Source organism: Mercenaria mercenaria, chromosome 3 (assembly GCF_021730395.1).
Source record: "Mercenaria mercenaria strain notata chromosome 3, MADL_Memer_1, whole genome shotgun sequence".
NCBI lineage: Eukaryota > Metazoa > Mollusca > Bivalvia > Venerida > Veneridae > Mercenaria > Mercenaria mercenaria.
The window spans coordinates 90,448,921-90,464,997 of record NC_069363.1 but is presented as its reverse complement, the minus strand read 5'-3'; positions in this window follow the sequence as shown (position 1 = coordinate 90,464,997).

Genomic DNA, 16,077 nt, shown 5'->3' with positions numbered 1-16,077 from the left:
ACTTAAATATTTTTTTGGAGGTAAGGGCTGAATAGGTAGGAAATGAAGATCACAGTGACCTTAGTACTGTTCAGTAACAAGAAAATACTTGGGCATATAGGTGTCAAACCTTACGATTGCTTGTGGTCTGTAGATGACTTCATTGTGAGTCAGTAGCTCAAAGGTCAAGGTTACATTAACATTTAGCATTAAAACGGTTTTCAATCATGCTTCAACCTGTTGTAAACGCAATTTTGATAACAGGTTAACCCTTATTATGCTGGACACGATTGATAGTGCCTTTGCAACCAGTGTATCTTTTTTGGTAAGCACCCCTTTTAACAGTCAGTGGTACTGTCCAAATTGAAAGATGGACAAGTTAATTACAGAAATTTAGCAAGGTAAGGGTATGAAGTATGTCAATTATAACGGGATAACAGTAGTGACTATGACTGTCAGTAAACATATTATGGTTCAGAGTGCCTTTGGTGTGTAGATAACTCCCTTTTTTTCTGGGGTTACCACGACTTAGTTGTAAAGCTTATAATATCGTGGGGTCCATATGTGTTTTACAAACAATAAACTTTACTTAAGAGATCTGCAATAACATTCCCAAGTGTGAGGGCCATGATTTGTTTTAAAATTGTGTTAGTGTCTTATCTGTGATCACTAGTTAGCTCACCTGTCACAAAGTGTCAAGGTGAGCTTTTGTGATCGCGTGGTGTCCGTCGTCCGTCCGTGCGTGCGTCCATCTGTAAACTTTTGCTTGTGACCACTCTAGAGGTCACATTTTTCATGGGATCTTTATGAAAGTTGGTCAGAAAGTTCATCTTGATGATATCTAGGTCAAGTTCGAAACTGGGTCACGTGCCATCAAAAACTAGGTCAGTAGGTCTAAAAATAGAAAAACCTTGTGACCTCTCTAGAGGCCATATATTTCACAAGATCTTCATGAAAATTGGTCGGAATGTTTACCTTGATGATATCTAGGTCAAGTTCGAAACTGGGTCACGTGCCATCAAAAACTAGGTCAGTAGGTCTAAAAATAGAAAAACCTTGTGACCTCTCTAGAGGCCATATATTTCATAAGATCATCATGAAAGTTGGTCAGAACATTCACCTTGATGATATCTAGGTCAGGTTCGAAAGTTGGTCACGTGCCATCAAAAACTATGTCAGTAGGTCAAATAATAGAAAGACCTTGTGACCTCTCTAAAGGCCATATTTTTCATGGGATCTGTATGAAAGTTGGTCTGAATGTTCATCTTGATGATATCTAGGTCAAGTTAGAAACTGGGTCACGTGCCTTCAAAAACTAGGTCAGTAGGTCTAAAAATAGAAAAACCTTGTGACCTCTCTAGAGGCCATATATTTCATGAGATCTTCATGAAAATTGGTCAGAATGTTCACCTTGATGATATCTAGGTCAGGTTCGAAAGTGTGTCACGTGCCATCAAAAACTAGGTCAGTAGGTCAAATAATAGAAAAACCTTGTGACCTCTCTAAAGGCAATATTTTTCATGGGATCTGTATGTAATAGTTATAGTATGTGTGAGAGTGTGTTACCAGGATATATCAGAGCTAGGGGTACATCGAGGGTATTTTTCTCTGTACATATCGTCGAGGCCGGTAGGCCGAGACAGATATGTGAAGAGAAAAATAACGAGATGTACCCCTAGCTCTGATATATCCTGGTAACACACGAGCACTACATATTATAACTGTTTTATCGCATAGTTTATCATTAAAATTTATATATTATTTTCATTTAAATTTGTTTATTATTATTTTTACTATTTTGATTCCCTTTCTGCGCCTCGCTGACTGAAACACTAAAACTTCTGTTTTAGAAAATGTGTTCCCCAGATAAAAGTACCCAACAAATTTCTGCATTGGTTTTAAATATTTGCATTTCATTGGCCAGACATATTGTAAAACTTGTTGTTTTGTTTGTAAAAAAAATCAAAGAAAAAGAAACATTTGAGAAATCTCAGAATTTCATATATTTCATGTATTTCTGAATTTGGCAATAACTATCAAGTTTTTGAAATATTCTAGTTTATTTATTCTTTTACTTTATAAATGTAGGTGTTTGTGACAATTCTTTCTCTGTGAACTGTAAATTGGAGCTAAAATCATCTTTTCTTTGAAAGGAAAAAATTATACTCCCTTGATAGGACCTCACTAGAGAAAAAGTGTTCTGATATATATCGGAACAGTTTTACTGTGCTGATATATATCGGAACACTTTTTTTCTTATGAAACTCCATAGAGATTTCCGTGTTGATATATATCGCAACTGTTCTGTAAGATATCAGCACAGTTTTGTAGTAATAATGTGTGTTACTATGTATAACATGCTGCAAAGATCAAAGGAAAATTGCAGCACTATGCGATAAGAAAGTTGGATTGAATGTTCATCTTGATGATATCTAGGTCAAGTTTGAAAGTGGGTCACGTGCCTTCAAAAAGAAGGTCAGTAGGTCAAATAATGAAAAGATGTTGTGACCTCTCTAGAGGCCATATTTTTAATGGGATCTGTATGAAAGTTGGTCTGAATGTTTTATCTTGATGATATATAGGTCAAGTTTGAAACTGGGTCAACTGCGATCAAAAACTAGGTCAGTAGGTCTTAAAATAGAAAAACCTTGAGACCTCTCTAGAGGCCATACCCTTGAATGGATCTTCATGAAAATTGGTCAGAATGTTCATCTTGATGATATCTAGGTCAAGTTTGAAACTGGTTCACATGCCTTAAAAAAGTAGGTCAGAAGGTCAAATAATAAAAAACCTTGTAACCTCTCTGGAGGCCATACTTTTCATGGGATCTGTATGAAAGTTGGTCTGAATGTTCATCTTGATGATGTCTAGGTCAAGTTTGAAACTGGGTCAACTGCGATCAAATACTAGGTCAGTAGGTCTAAAATAATTAAAATCTTTTGACCTCTCTAGAGGCCATATTTTTCAATGGATCTTCATGAAAATTGATCTGAATGTTCACCTTGATGATATCTAGGTCAGTTTCGAAACTGGGTCACGTGCGGTCAAAACCTAGGTCAGTAGGTATAAAAACTAGGTCAGTAGGTCAAATAATAAAAAAACCTTGTGACCTCTCTAGAGGCCATACTTTTCATGGGATCTGTATGAAAGTTGGTCTGAATGTTCATCTTGATGATGTCTAGGTCAAGTTTGAAACTGGGTCAGCTGCGGTCAAAAACTAGGTCAGTAGGTCTAAAATAATTAAAATCTTTTGACCTCTCTAGAGGCCATATTTTTCAATGGATCTTCATGAAAATTGATCTGAATGTTCACCTTGATGATATCTAGGTCAGTTTCGAAACTGGGTCACGTGCGGTCAAAAACTAGGTCACTATGTCAAATAATAGAAAAAACGACGTCATACTCAGAACTGGGTCATGTGGGAAGAGGTGAGCGATTCAGGACCATCATGGTTCTCTTGTTTTAATGTATTTATTATGATGATAACAGCTGTGAAAATAAAGAAAAAAATCTTTGTGTTTTGCTTCTCAGAGATATTTTCTCACCATAACATAAATTTTTTAGCACTTCTACCAGAAGTATAGCTTATTGATAAATCTTTCCATAACATTGGCAGATATATTTTCTTCCTTGCCATCTGCCCCTCGTTAGATTGTCTGCATTTTAGTTCAGAAAGATGCTTTCTCACAATAACAAAATGAAATTCGAGCACTTCTACCAGAAGTATAGCTTACTGATAAATCTTTCCATAACATTGGCAGATGCCATCTGCCCCTCCTTATATTGTCTGCATTTTAGTTCAGATTGCAATAAAACTTTATAGGAGTGATTGGTATTGAGTGTAGTTATGTATATCTTCAGCATGTTCCGCTTTGGTAATTTCAGGGTTATGGCAATTTACAGTTAAGCACAGGCTATTTCTGTACAACCCCTGGTGAAGATCCATCAAGTGGTACATGAGAAGTATTTATTAAAAGGTGTTTTTTACAGTTGTTGCGGCCACTATATACCAGTCAAGTTAAGGGAAGCCATTTAAAGATAGTTGAATAAGGTCCATGCCAGCATGCTACAGGCCAAGTTTTATGTAATTAACAGAAGTTTAGAAGATTATCAAGTAAAATGTTCAAACAGGATGATAGACGAGGAAAGACAAAACTATTGACAGAAGCTGGACCATCCACCTATACCAATAACACATTGAACTTGAGAACAAGCGAGTTAAAAAGGGTCATTACTCGGTAAAGAAAGAGTTGTCGGAAGGCATCGAAGCTCCCTGCAAAAAGTTTTACAGAACAATATTCTGAAGGGTGGGTAATTTTTGAGTGGAGAACTTTGATGGGTGTGGGCTGCTTGAGTACGAGACAATACCGAGAAACAAAATAACGTGAAAATTAAATATATCAAAGTAAAAACAGAAAATTGGGCTCACCCCCATGATACTTGATAGTTTGCGGACTAATAACGTTACACACACTCACACACGCTACCCTCCTGTTTAGGCAGTTCCCATAGGTACCAAATTGTTCGGCATGGCCAACTCTAAGAAATTAAAAAATAATCCAATGACAAAACTCTTGAATATTATATGATTTCACTTTCCATGACAACCATTAATATTGTGTATTTTCTAATGATAACCTCCACCATCCCCTACTACCTCTATATTTTAGGTTCCTAGTAGGCGGTCATAATCTATCACATCTTTGTCATTTGGTGATAAAAGCGATGAAAATGGTACTAAAATAGTCTTTGATTAGCATTATTATTGTGTTAATAAACTAATTTGCACATATATAGATATTAAAGAGAATGTCACAACATGACAATAAAGGGAAACCAATACGCAGGGACAGAAAATCGAGGGCGAGGCGCACTTTACTCGAAACATGCTGGAATAAGTTTTAGATATTGAATACAAAGTTAATGTTATTTTGATTTCAGTATAACAACGTCGGCTTACATGTATATGTATTACAGTCTGTCATTCCTAACGTTATAGAACACGTCGTGTATAATTTAAATTTACACTAAAATCAATATGCTACTGTCTGAAAAGAAATGTTAAAAGCACGGACGCTAATTTGGGAAATTTATTTTGTGAGTTTTATTTGCCATTGGAGTTTGAAGATGTTATAAAATATGTTGAACGTTTCAAAGTAAATAATCAGTGAAAACAATTGGGACATTGTCTTTTATTTAAACACATTTTCGTAAGGGGCCAACCATTTTAACTTTTGGGGGTGGGAGGCAGGGGGGTCTGGGATTTTACTTCTCCAAGATTTTTCGCTTTCTATGAAAGTCAGAATTTATTTTCAGATCTTGAAGGTCATAATATTTTTTCCGAGTAAACCAACGATAATTTCTTTTTTTTTTCTTTTTTTTTTCAAAATATGTTTTGTTATTCAAAAACATAAGCATGTTAAAGAAATAAGTTCTGTACCGAGTAATTTGCTTTAAAAAATACACATAAAATATCTAAATGCAAGTCTCTTTCTCTTTGAATAAATATTTTTAGCTAACCAAAAATGGTTGTTGAGAGATAAATCGGGGGAGGGGTGCTCCCTCGGAAAAAAAAGATGAGTACATGTGGCTATTGTGCATTTTTGAAGTATATTTGGAAATATAATCTCCCCTTTTGGAATTAGTAAAAAATAATAAAACACAACGTGTGATACGATGTTGGAACATTTCACTATTGAAATCCTATTTTAGTAAGTATATAGTGATTATAAACCGTTTTGCTCTGCCGCGGAACAACTTTAAACTTCCATGCCAAATGAAACCCACAACTAGCGGTGTTCCGATGCTTTCAAAATCATTTTTCAGGCAGTAGCCTCGTTTCGGGTAATTTCAAATTGCATACGTGCGCGATAATTTTAAATGATAAACTGTTCCAGTTTGGCGAACAAGTCGTTTGCTATGTGGTATGAACAACACCAAGTATAGATTTCCAGCGTTTCCTTGCACAATTCAGATTCAGTCATGCATTCAGTGAGGCTCTTCGTCGCTTCTCTGTCTCTAAGTATACTGATTTTTCCTTCACTCGCAGTTCTGGTGAAAAGGTCTTACATTATATCCTCTGGAAAAATAGAGAAATTTTTATTGCGTCAACAAGCTTACAATTTACTTACATGCACTGGGATCGAACGAGCTCTCTTTTGTGAAGTATTAAGTATCTTTAAGCGGATTTAACCCAAATCATGCCTAGTTCTTTAAAAATAAAAAAGAAGTTCGGAATTATAAACTAAACTATTTCTAATTTTGGTAGAAAAAAAAAATTTGAAAAAGTTTTTCCAGGGGTTTGCTTCTTTTTTCAGATAGACATATTTTTTGCTTCACATGAGCACAGGAACATATGTGAAAAAAAAAATTACATTTGTACGAGTTCGAAAGAACGAGTTATTAGGCCTATATTATATAACATTATTTAAATGAATATACGCCGCAGTATTTCAGCTAAAGACTGAAACTGACTTTTAGTTACTATGAAAACAAAAACTGATCCTCTTTGGAGAAAGTGTTCCCGTTACCTACACATCGTCCGTGAAAAGGCAGTTGGGTGAAATATTTAAAATGTCAAACATTGCTATGTGCGGAGGAAAGTACTCATTCCCCCGTCTCCGAAACTTTTTGTCCAAAAATAAGGAAATCCGGAGCAAAAATTTTATTCTCCATGTGCACGTTACCAAAGAGTCACGTGTATTGGTCACCCTAGGTTACCGATTAAGAATGTACATTATGTAACCAAAATAAAGCAGGTGATATTTTAAGAATAACAAGAAACACGTTATTAGACTCGGTTCACGAGAGGTAATGAAATGTGCAACACACCTCACGCCCCCCGTGGGGGCGGGGGGGGGGCGTGAGGTGTGTTGCACATTTCATGGGGGGGGGCGTGAGGTGTGTTGCACATTTCATTACCTCTCGTGAACCGAGTCTAATATTATTTCTATGCTTTTAAATAATATTGTTATAGATTTTGATAGTTTATATGACCTTCCTTAAAAATGAGTAAGTTAAAAGTATTCATAAATATAAAATCCCAGGCATTCTTGTAGAAAGACATTGATCGTTTTTCGAATGAGAATATCTTACACTTGAATCCGCACAAGTTCATCAGTTTTTACAACATAATTATTTTTATGGCAATGATCTCTATTTATGTTACGATATATATATATATATAAAGTTTTCTACTTTGTGAATTAACACCATTTCACCATTTCAGATTTAATTCTTTTTTTTTTTTGTATCTCATCTTTACGTGTTTTCGGTATTTTTTAAAAAAAAAAACAATGTTAATGCGGCATAATTAGTCTAAGGTGAAGCTAGTGACGCAAAATGAGATTTTTTCCCCAATATATGACCTTTGGCTTACTTTGCTGAGAAATTGAAGGTGTGGACAGAATGGTTCAACAAGAGTTTAAGGCGTCAGTCAGCATATGTCGTCTGGAATTTGTGTGAACCACACTAAGCCCATTTCTAGACAGTAGACAGTATAATTCTCAAATTAGTACGACTGTCCTCGAACGGCTTTATTTCTGATTTTCTGACCACGCTGATTCCATTTACAGACAGTCTGACCAGTTCAACTGGCGATATTAATTGACCAGATGACCAATATATCTTGACATGGACATTCCTTATGGAAGCTAACCTGGTGATCTGTACTTAATTACTAGCAGTACAAATACATATAGTCATAACAAGACCGTTTCTAACCTTTCCGCGCCGTTTTTCTAATTTGATAAAACGACGCCTTTTTCTAGTTTGTTAAAAATCAAGTAACTAGTAAAGCTAACGAGGGCGCAGTCTTGCAAACAGTCACTGTTTTGTAATGATTCGTGAGATAAATGAAAAGGAGTTTATAATGATAGTGGAGCCTAATTATTTATACTCATATTATATTATTTATTTGTATGCCGCCAATAAAATCTATACAGAAGACTGCCAGTATTGTTAGTGGGAGGATAGTTCAAGATCAGTGTAAAGCACACATACATGGGACTCATACCAAAGTTAGTAAATTTTAGTTGGAGAAGCGGGGTATCAAACTCACGATCCCTAGTTTCGTAGTCAGATAGTGTTACCATTGAACCACGTACTGCGCCCAATCTATATTATTATATATAGTTATTGAACCTGATATTTTGGGAGGAGGGCGGGGTTCACTCCGCACGTCCTACCACTGCCATCAAACTATCGTTCCACTCCATTTTGTTATTGCAAAGTTACTATGCAGAACAAAATATATAGGGACCTCAGTACAAAATATAATCTAGACTAAGACTTGGACCCTGTATTGTATTTTCTCATACATTTTATTGACATTTCAGTTTTTGGTTCACTTCTAACCGCATTAAAATGGTTGCTCCACTTCATCTTGACCATTATAGATTAGTAAGTACCACAAGCAACCCGATTCTACACGTACAATGCAATACTTTTATAATCACGCACTTATTGCGATAATTTTGTACTCACGCACTTATTGCGATAATTTCATACTCACGCACCTATTCGGCGATAATTACTCACGCACTTACGGACTTATTGCGATAATTTTATACTCACGCACTTATTGCGATAATTTTATACTCACACACTTATTGCGATAATTTTGTAATCACGCACTTATTGCAAAAGCCTTTGCCAGTCTCATTGAAAGTATATTGAAAATGATGAGTGTAGGACAAAATCCCCTGCGGACAAAACCCCCTTTGCTCATTTTTGCATAGGCGGACAAAATCCCCTTCATGTTTTTTACAAGGAGGACAAAACCCCCTTCGCACTTTTTTCCAAGGAGGACAAAACCCCCTTCGCATTATTTATAGGGAGGACAAAACCCCCTTCATCCTAGAATGAAAAGGGCAAATTATATATTATATAATAATACATAACTAATCAAAGTATCTGAGAGTTATTTAAGAATTTACTTTAATGAACAGTTCAGTGAGAAAAACCTACAATTAACAGGTCAATTAATTATGAGATATTTTACACTTATTTATTTCAACAAACTGGTATAATTGTATATGTATAATCTGATTAATTTCAAAGTCATTATGGAACAAACTGTAATAATTGTATATAATAGGATAAATACATCAATTATCCATATTATAAACATTAATTATTATTATCTTCAAGACATCTCTTTCTATAAATAAAATGAAAAATCTTAATAATCTATATTATTGTTTTCCCTTTATTTCCTTATAATAAAAAAAGCAAAGGGGGTTTTGTCCTCCTTGTAAAATATGTGAAGGGGGTTTTGTCCTCCTTGTAAAATTCAGGAAAGGGGATTTTGTCCTCCTTGTAAAAAACATAAAGGGGGTTTTGTCCGCCAATGCAAAAATGAGCAAAGGGGGTTTTGTCCGCAGGGGATTTTGTCCGGATCCCGAATATGATCCCCTCTGGAAAATACGATGCGATCGTTTTAATATACAATCGTATAATATATACTGATGTGAAAAAATGCCTCTATAACTGCAAGCGTGAACTAATATAAAGAAAACTTCATCTTCGGCACATTTCATGCAGAAAATCAAAAAGTCCAATGTCACGTGTTTTCGTAAGGGGTAGGGGGTGGGGTGTGGGTAGATTTATCAATCATTGTGCGAACGTATTACTTATTATATATGATTATGTTATACCAGATTTATATAGTGCCCTTTTCATTACAAACACTTTCAAAGGCGCTTTACATACAAACTAATATATTTTGCATCTTGGCTAATTTGAATATTCTTGAGATGCTCATGTTTATGCAATAAAATATGTTTAAACGAATTAATAAAAAATCTATTTATGAATAATCTTGAATATTCATATATATAATATCATATCTATTACTGGGAAATATTACAAAGAATACAAAGTTTCTTGAAGTGATTTTACCATGACATATTTATAAATTACTATTTTCATAGCAACTATAACATCTGCTTCAGTTTCAAACAAGACGATTTTTGAAAATTGTTTTTTTCTTTACCCCAGATAAGATAAATTGTACACACGCGTTTGGTTTTAATGTTTGTTACTATATACTCTACAAACGCATCTGGTTTTCATGTCTTTGACTTTATACTCTGCACAAACACAATCGGTTCTCATATCTTTTTTTAAATTTTGTACAAACAAATCTAGTTTTCATGCTTTTTATTAAGATAGTTTAGAAACAAAAACTCTTATTCTAATCTATATATTATGACGGTTCTTTAATCTATTTGATCAATCTTAATTCAAAAAGCTGTAAAAACGGGTTCTAGAAAAAATCCCGATAGGCGTATGCATTTTTTTGGATTTTATTTCTGTACAAACATATGACCTTGTGCTGTTTTTTGCCAACCTCTTATATGTATTTACGTAAGTAGCCAATCTCTGAAGCTGTATGCCTGGTGTCAGATATGTAATTTTATCTTAATTCTCTCTAATTTAGCACGTGGTCGACAGCGGAAAACACAAGGGGTATCCGATTAGCGACGGATTTCTCAGCAGAAATATGATTCATTCATGTTTTTTGAAATGTCAGCCTCGTTTTCATTATGTTTTGAATGAAAGAAGGCTTTAAAATATGCGCCTTAATTCCGAACATGTTCACAACGTGTGCTAACTTATTTATGTCTTTATGTCTTTATGTCTTTATTTATTTGCATTTAAGGCCACCGGCCCATACACAATAGTACAATACAATATTTATACTAGTTCTTGATAAAAAACAATTTCACCTGGTTTTACGGCATTTCGAATAAATCGAAATGTAAGACTCTGTTTAGCTTTACTCATTCGGCTTGACGGGATGGTCTGATATTTTTTAGTTGCCATCCTGTTGACGGGACAGCGACAGTTTAAAGTTATCACGCTGTCCCTAAACGTCCTGACTCTATGATACTTAGCATGCTAAACTTTTCTAATCCTACACATTACAGACGGACGGACGAAAGGAGTTAATTCTTATCTTATATTCTTTAAAAGTTATGTTATTGTCACTAAATACTAGTACCTCAGATTGACCCTGTATGTATACAATGGTATCCGAGTTTTGGTAGTCGCTACCAAAAAGCGTTACACTAAACGCATTTTGGTAGTTTACAAAAATGTAGCACCAAAGTGCGTTGGATGTGCACACATCCAACGCAAAACGGTATTAATAATATTCTCGTGATGTACAAAAAGAATATTTTGTGACGAATGGACAATATTTTTTTAAAGATAGTCATAATGGAACCTAGTCGCTCATCCGACCTTGACCTTTTGACCTTGAAAATATAATCTAGATTCAGTCAAGCAGGACCATTGAAACACACGGGAGGGAGGTCAATGCAACTTTTACTTTGACATACATCGAGAGATAATGAGGGAACTTGGCACAAATGTTCATCACATTTATTTGATGCGTCGTTCGCATGACCCTGGGACAGGTTTCACAAACGCCCAAAAGCAAGTATAGACTGTTTGAGACTAGAATTCAGGAGATCCAAGAGAAAAGGTCACATAAGACGGGTTGTATAATACCTTTAAAAGTATATGCAAGGTAGACATGCAACCTTTTAATGTTTCGAGATTGGTCGAGTAAATATCAGGCACTCGCATTTTTGTATACCGGACGTAACTTTCTCATATTTTCACCTGGTGCTGGAAAAACTTTTCTTACACCCCGGGGTGTAGGATTGCCATTCAGCCGAATGCTAAAATGTACGCTCAAAAATTGTTACATCTGTTTTAAAATTGAAGTTCAGTGGCATATTTTGTTCAGAGTCTGTCCATTACTAGACTAAATGTTGGTACCTTGGAAACATGAACCTTATTATTATAACAGAATATTCAGGAACGAGAACCATATATCACATTAGGACCTCCAAAGAGTTTTTAACTTTGTCCAAAGAGAAGAGCTGTTGTCACCCTTTTGGTGGCGTCGGTGCCAGCGTCCAAGTTGGCGTCCGCTTATAGATTTACATGTAACCTACCATTTGCATGCGTTATCCGGGAAGGACCCCAAAATACCAGTCGCATGTATACACCAAAATAAAAATATAAATGTAACGACGGAGAATTTAATTTTTGGACAATTATTCAAGTAAACCCACGCCCACATTGTACCATTTTTTTACGTTGTGTTTCAAAGATATCTGTGGTGGACTCTCGAAACCCCTCACCTTTAAAGAGAAAAATAAATTTGCCGGAAATATTTATCTGACCCCTAAAACACGCACAAAATTCACCATTTATGTTTATTTGGGATGTTTTAAAAAATATCTAGATGGAGGACCCACGTGCCATCCTAACATTTATACTTCGTTTTACAGAATTCAACACTTTCGTGCCGCAGTTTAAAAAATCTCGGTGGGCTATCCCTCCGACAACACTAGCACATTAAAACAACAAAACTATACAATGTTATTGCATATTAAGCATCGTTTGAGATCCCTTTCACACGCTCAGGAATCTACATTTTGGTCGTTTTTATACGAAAACTATACCTCGGGAGGGGAACTCCGAATCCCCTCCCCTCCATTTTTTAAGAAACATTCCCTCCTTTGATGTCTCTCTTTTGTGCGTAATGTAAATATGAGCACATGCCTTGATGTAAAAAAACTACCAAAATACGTTCCATTAAATGATCCTTAACACATCATATGTACCCTTTCAACGCATTTTGTCGCTACCAAAACTCGGCCGAATTTTGGTAGTGACTACCAAAATGCGTTGCTACCATTTTGAGGTGTAACATACGTGTTTGGTAACTGATGCCAAAGTTGTTGAAGTCTGATCGGTCCATTTTGCCGAATTCGGGGCAGTCACAGGGGGGTTTCTTCTCTATTAAGTTCTCATCATGGATTGTTGTATTATTTGGAGCATAACCTGATGCGGACTACATTACCAAGTTCATACAACCCAGACCCAATAGGACCATAGGGGTCAATGTTATGAGGAAAACGATATTGTTCAAGCCGCTCCACTATGCACTTTTCATTACCTCTTATGAACAGACTCAGTCAAACCGAGTCTGCTATTATTTTGCTTGGTTGCATTCTTTGCTATTATCTCGATAAATGGGTTCAAATTTTTGAGAACCCACAGGAGTTTGTAAACGAGAAATCTAAACATGCATGAGAAGTCATTTTACATATTGTATTTGCTGGTACTTCTCTTCCAGGTTTGATGGGTCAATTTGAGGCTGTCACAGGGATGAGTAGTTATTATTTTTTTTATTTCTACAAAGAAACGTGATGTGTATCAACACCTTGTTATTCACTCAAGGCAGCAATTAATTTAGGCTCATTTAAGTCTCTTACTTTCATACTTCTCTAATGCTCGCTTAATGATATATATATATATATATTATATATATATAATATATATATATATATATATATATATATATATTATATATATATATATATATATATATATATATATATATTTTTTTTTTTTTTTTTTTTTTTATTTTTTTTTTTTTTCTCTTTGTCTGATATGACTTGACTTGGACTGATTTTATTCACTTTTGTCCCTAATCTATTTACAGAAATTTTTACTTCTTTTCATGACTTTCCCTTTATTTTGTCCGAGTTACCCGTATGTCCATCCATCCACTTGCCCCACATTTCATTACCAGATAATTTCTCTTATAAACGGTTTTAACAGGCTTTCATTCAGTTTGGCCAAGATATAGTTGCTCATGTTTTCGGGATGTTCCAATCAAATGGCTTTAAAATATGTTTTAGCACTTAAAATATTAAATCAAAGTCAGATCTAGTTTCGCATATTTTTGTTGGATCTATTGCACGAAGAATATTTTTTCTAATTCGGGTCAGCTCCGACAATTTCGGGATTTAATTTCAACAGATTGCCCTCAGAGTTATGGAACTTAGAATATTCACTTCTGGGTGAGTCTTCATACTTCTTCCGACTTCCGTCGGGTTTTGTTCAAACTTGGAAAGATTAAACACTGAACGATGTAGTTTTTGCGCACATAACTTCGCTACACTCTCCTTACTGTACCTAGCTTCTTTTGCTAATCCTTTCGTGATAACATAGGTCAGTTGGACTATTTTGCTCGCAAGTATTGTAATATCTTATCTTCACATTGAAAATGGTATACTGCCTGGCACTGACTACTTAGAGACTATAGTTAAATAACCGAAGTGAAAAATTTGGAGTATGCTTCGCACCTTCTCGGGATATTGTATGCCATTTGGTACAACAAGCTAGACACAGAGTACAAAAATGAAAAGGCAAGAACTGAAAGACACTTTTAAATGCATACTTAGTTTGGTATTTTATTTTAATATGTCATTCTTTTGTACGTCATCGGTATTACGTACTTAAAATTAATCTCGCAAATGTGAGTCGCCGCGTACCAAACCCACCGCGACGAGAAGGAAGTGAATCGAAGTCAGTGACCATACCCACTTATCCACGGAGGCCCATAAAGCGCCTTCGTGACATAATTCCTTTGTGTCTAAAGTACAAAAAATGATTTTATTCAATGATATATCACTGTTAATTGTACGTGACGTTTCAAAAAAAAATGTAGCTGATCATACTTACCACAAACGTAACAACGAACAATATCATTAAAAATGACATACTTTTCCATAATCCGTCTGTCATAGGCTAAGCCAGTAGATAATATATATAGATAGGCGTGATCGACCTATTTATTAACTTTAAATGATTGATAATCTATTTAAAAAATGTCTTCTTTTACATATTTAAATTTGTGAATGGTAGTAAAGTAAATTACGTCAAACTAGATATAAAGCGTGACATAAAACCCTTGGCACAATTTTACTCTAGCATGAGTAAATAAGTGTATCTCAATGGGCTTGCCTGGGCGAGTCTCAATGGTTTTTGACTTAATTCCCAGCTGGATGTCACATTCATGACTTTAGTACATTGTCCAGCCATCAAGTTGGTACTCAGGTTTGATTACATGTGGTTTAACTCGTGTATAAGGGTCAGATTGATGAGCTTTGATTGGCCTCAATCAAGGGGTTACGGGTTCGATTGGACAATGTCTGAGACATTTCGCCGGTAGAAGCGATTCATATGGAAACCAGCAACGATGCAGGATTAATGTTGCCTTCATTACTGCATAGAACATCGAACTTCAAAGCCGGAAACAGCTAGTTCAAGCCTTGTTTTGGGTGAAATTTGCCACGGTCTCACCATCCCCTTTTTAGTTTATTGTTTATCCTAATTTATTTTAGCTCGATTTAAACGAAAGCTTCAAGCCTTTTTGAACCACTTCCAAGTCTGCTTCCTGCAAAAACCTGTTACACATAAAAGGCTTTTTCCATGACCCCAGTGGGGCTCGAACCATCGTCACCCGGGTTGAGCGACCGACACTTTAATCACTAGACCACCGCTTCCTTTAATAGGACATTAGTACTATAAGAATTATGTATAGCAAGGGTTGTGGAAATACAAGACAACTTATTAGTATAGGATCGCATTAGTAAAATTTTGTAGTGCAAAACAATCACGTACAGATCAAATCTCAAAACAAATAATCAGGCAAATATTTTAAGCTCGATCATTTGAATATTCTACTCCTCCGACATTGTCGTCTGCGTCATACCTTGGTTAACGTTTTTGCGTGCAAGTTCTTATCTCAGTTACCATTGCATGCACTGGATTTAAACTACACACGCTGTTTCCTGCTAAAATAATCAAGTTAGATGACTAGCGGTTGAATTTAATACAAATGGTTGTCCCGGAAGTTCTTTCGATTTAGAAAACTCGGTAAAATTTTTGAGTGCAACTACAAATCTGTATTATCTCAGAAACAATTACATGTATGCCCTACTGGACGGAAGCCTACTGAAATAATCAAGTTAGATAACTCTTGTTTGAAATTAGTGTAAAATATGGCATTTTATGTGTACATCTAACTATCAAGTTGTATATCAGTAACATTTGCTAAGTTCTCAATTATAGTCGAGTGCGCTGTTTTATTGACAGCTCTTGAATACCGAAAAAAATATTAACAGGGTTAAGGTAACAGCTCCCTTAATTCATCATTTCAGTGCAAAGGGTGCATAAGTTCTTCTGCACTGAGATGCTAACATGAGTCACATGACCAAGTGGTTT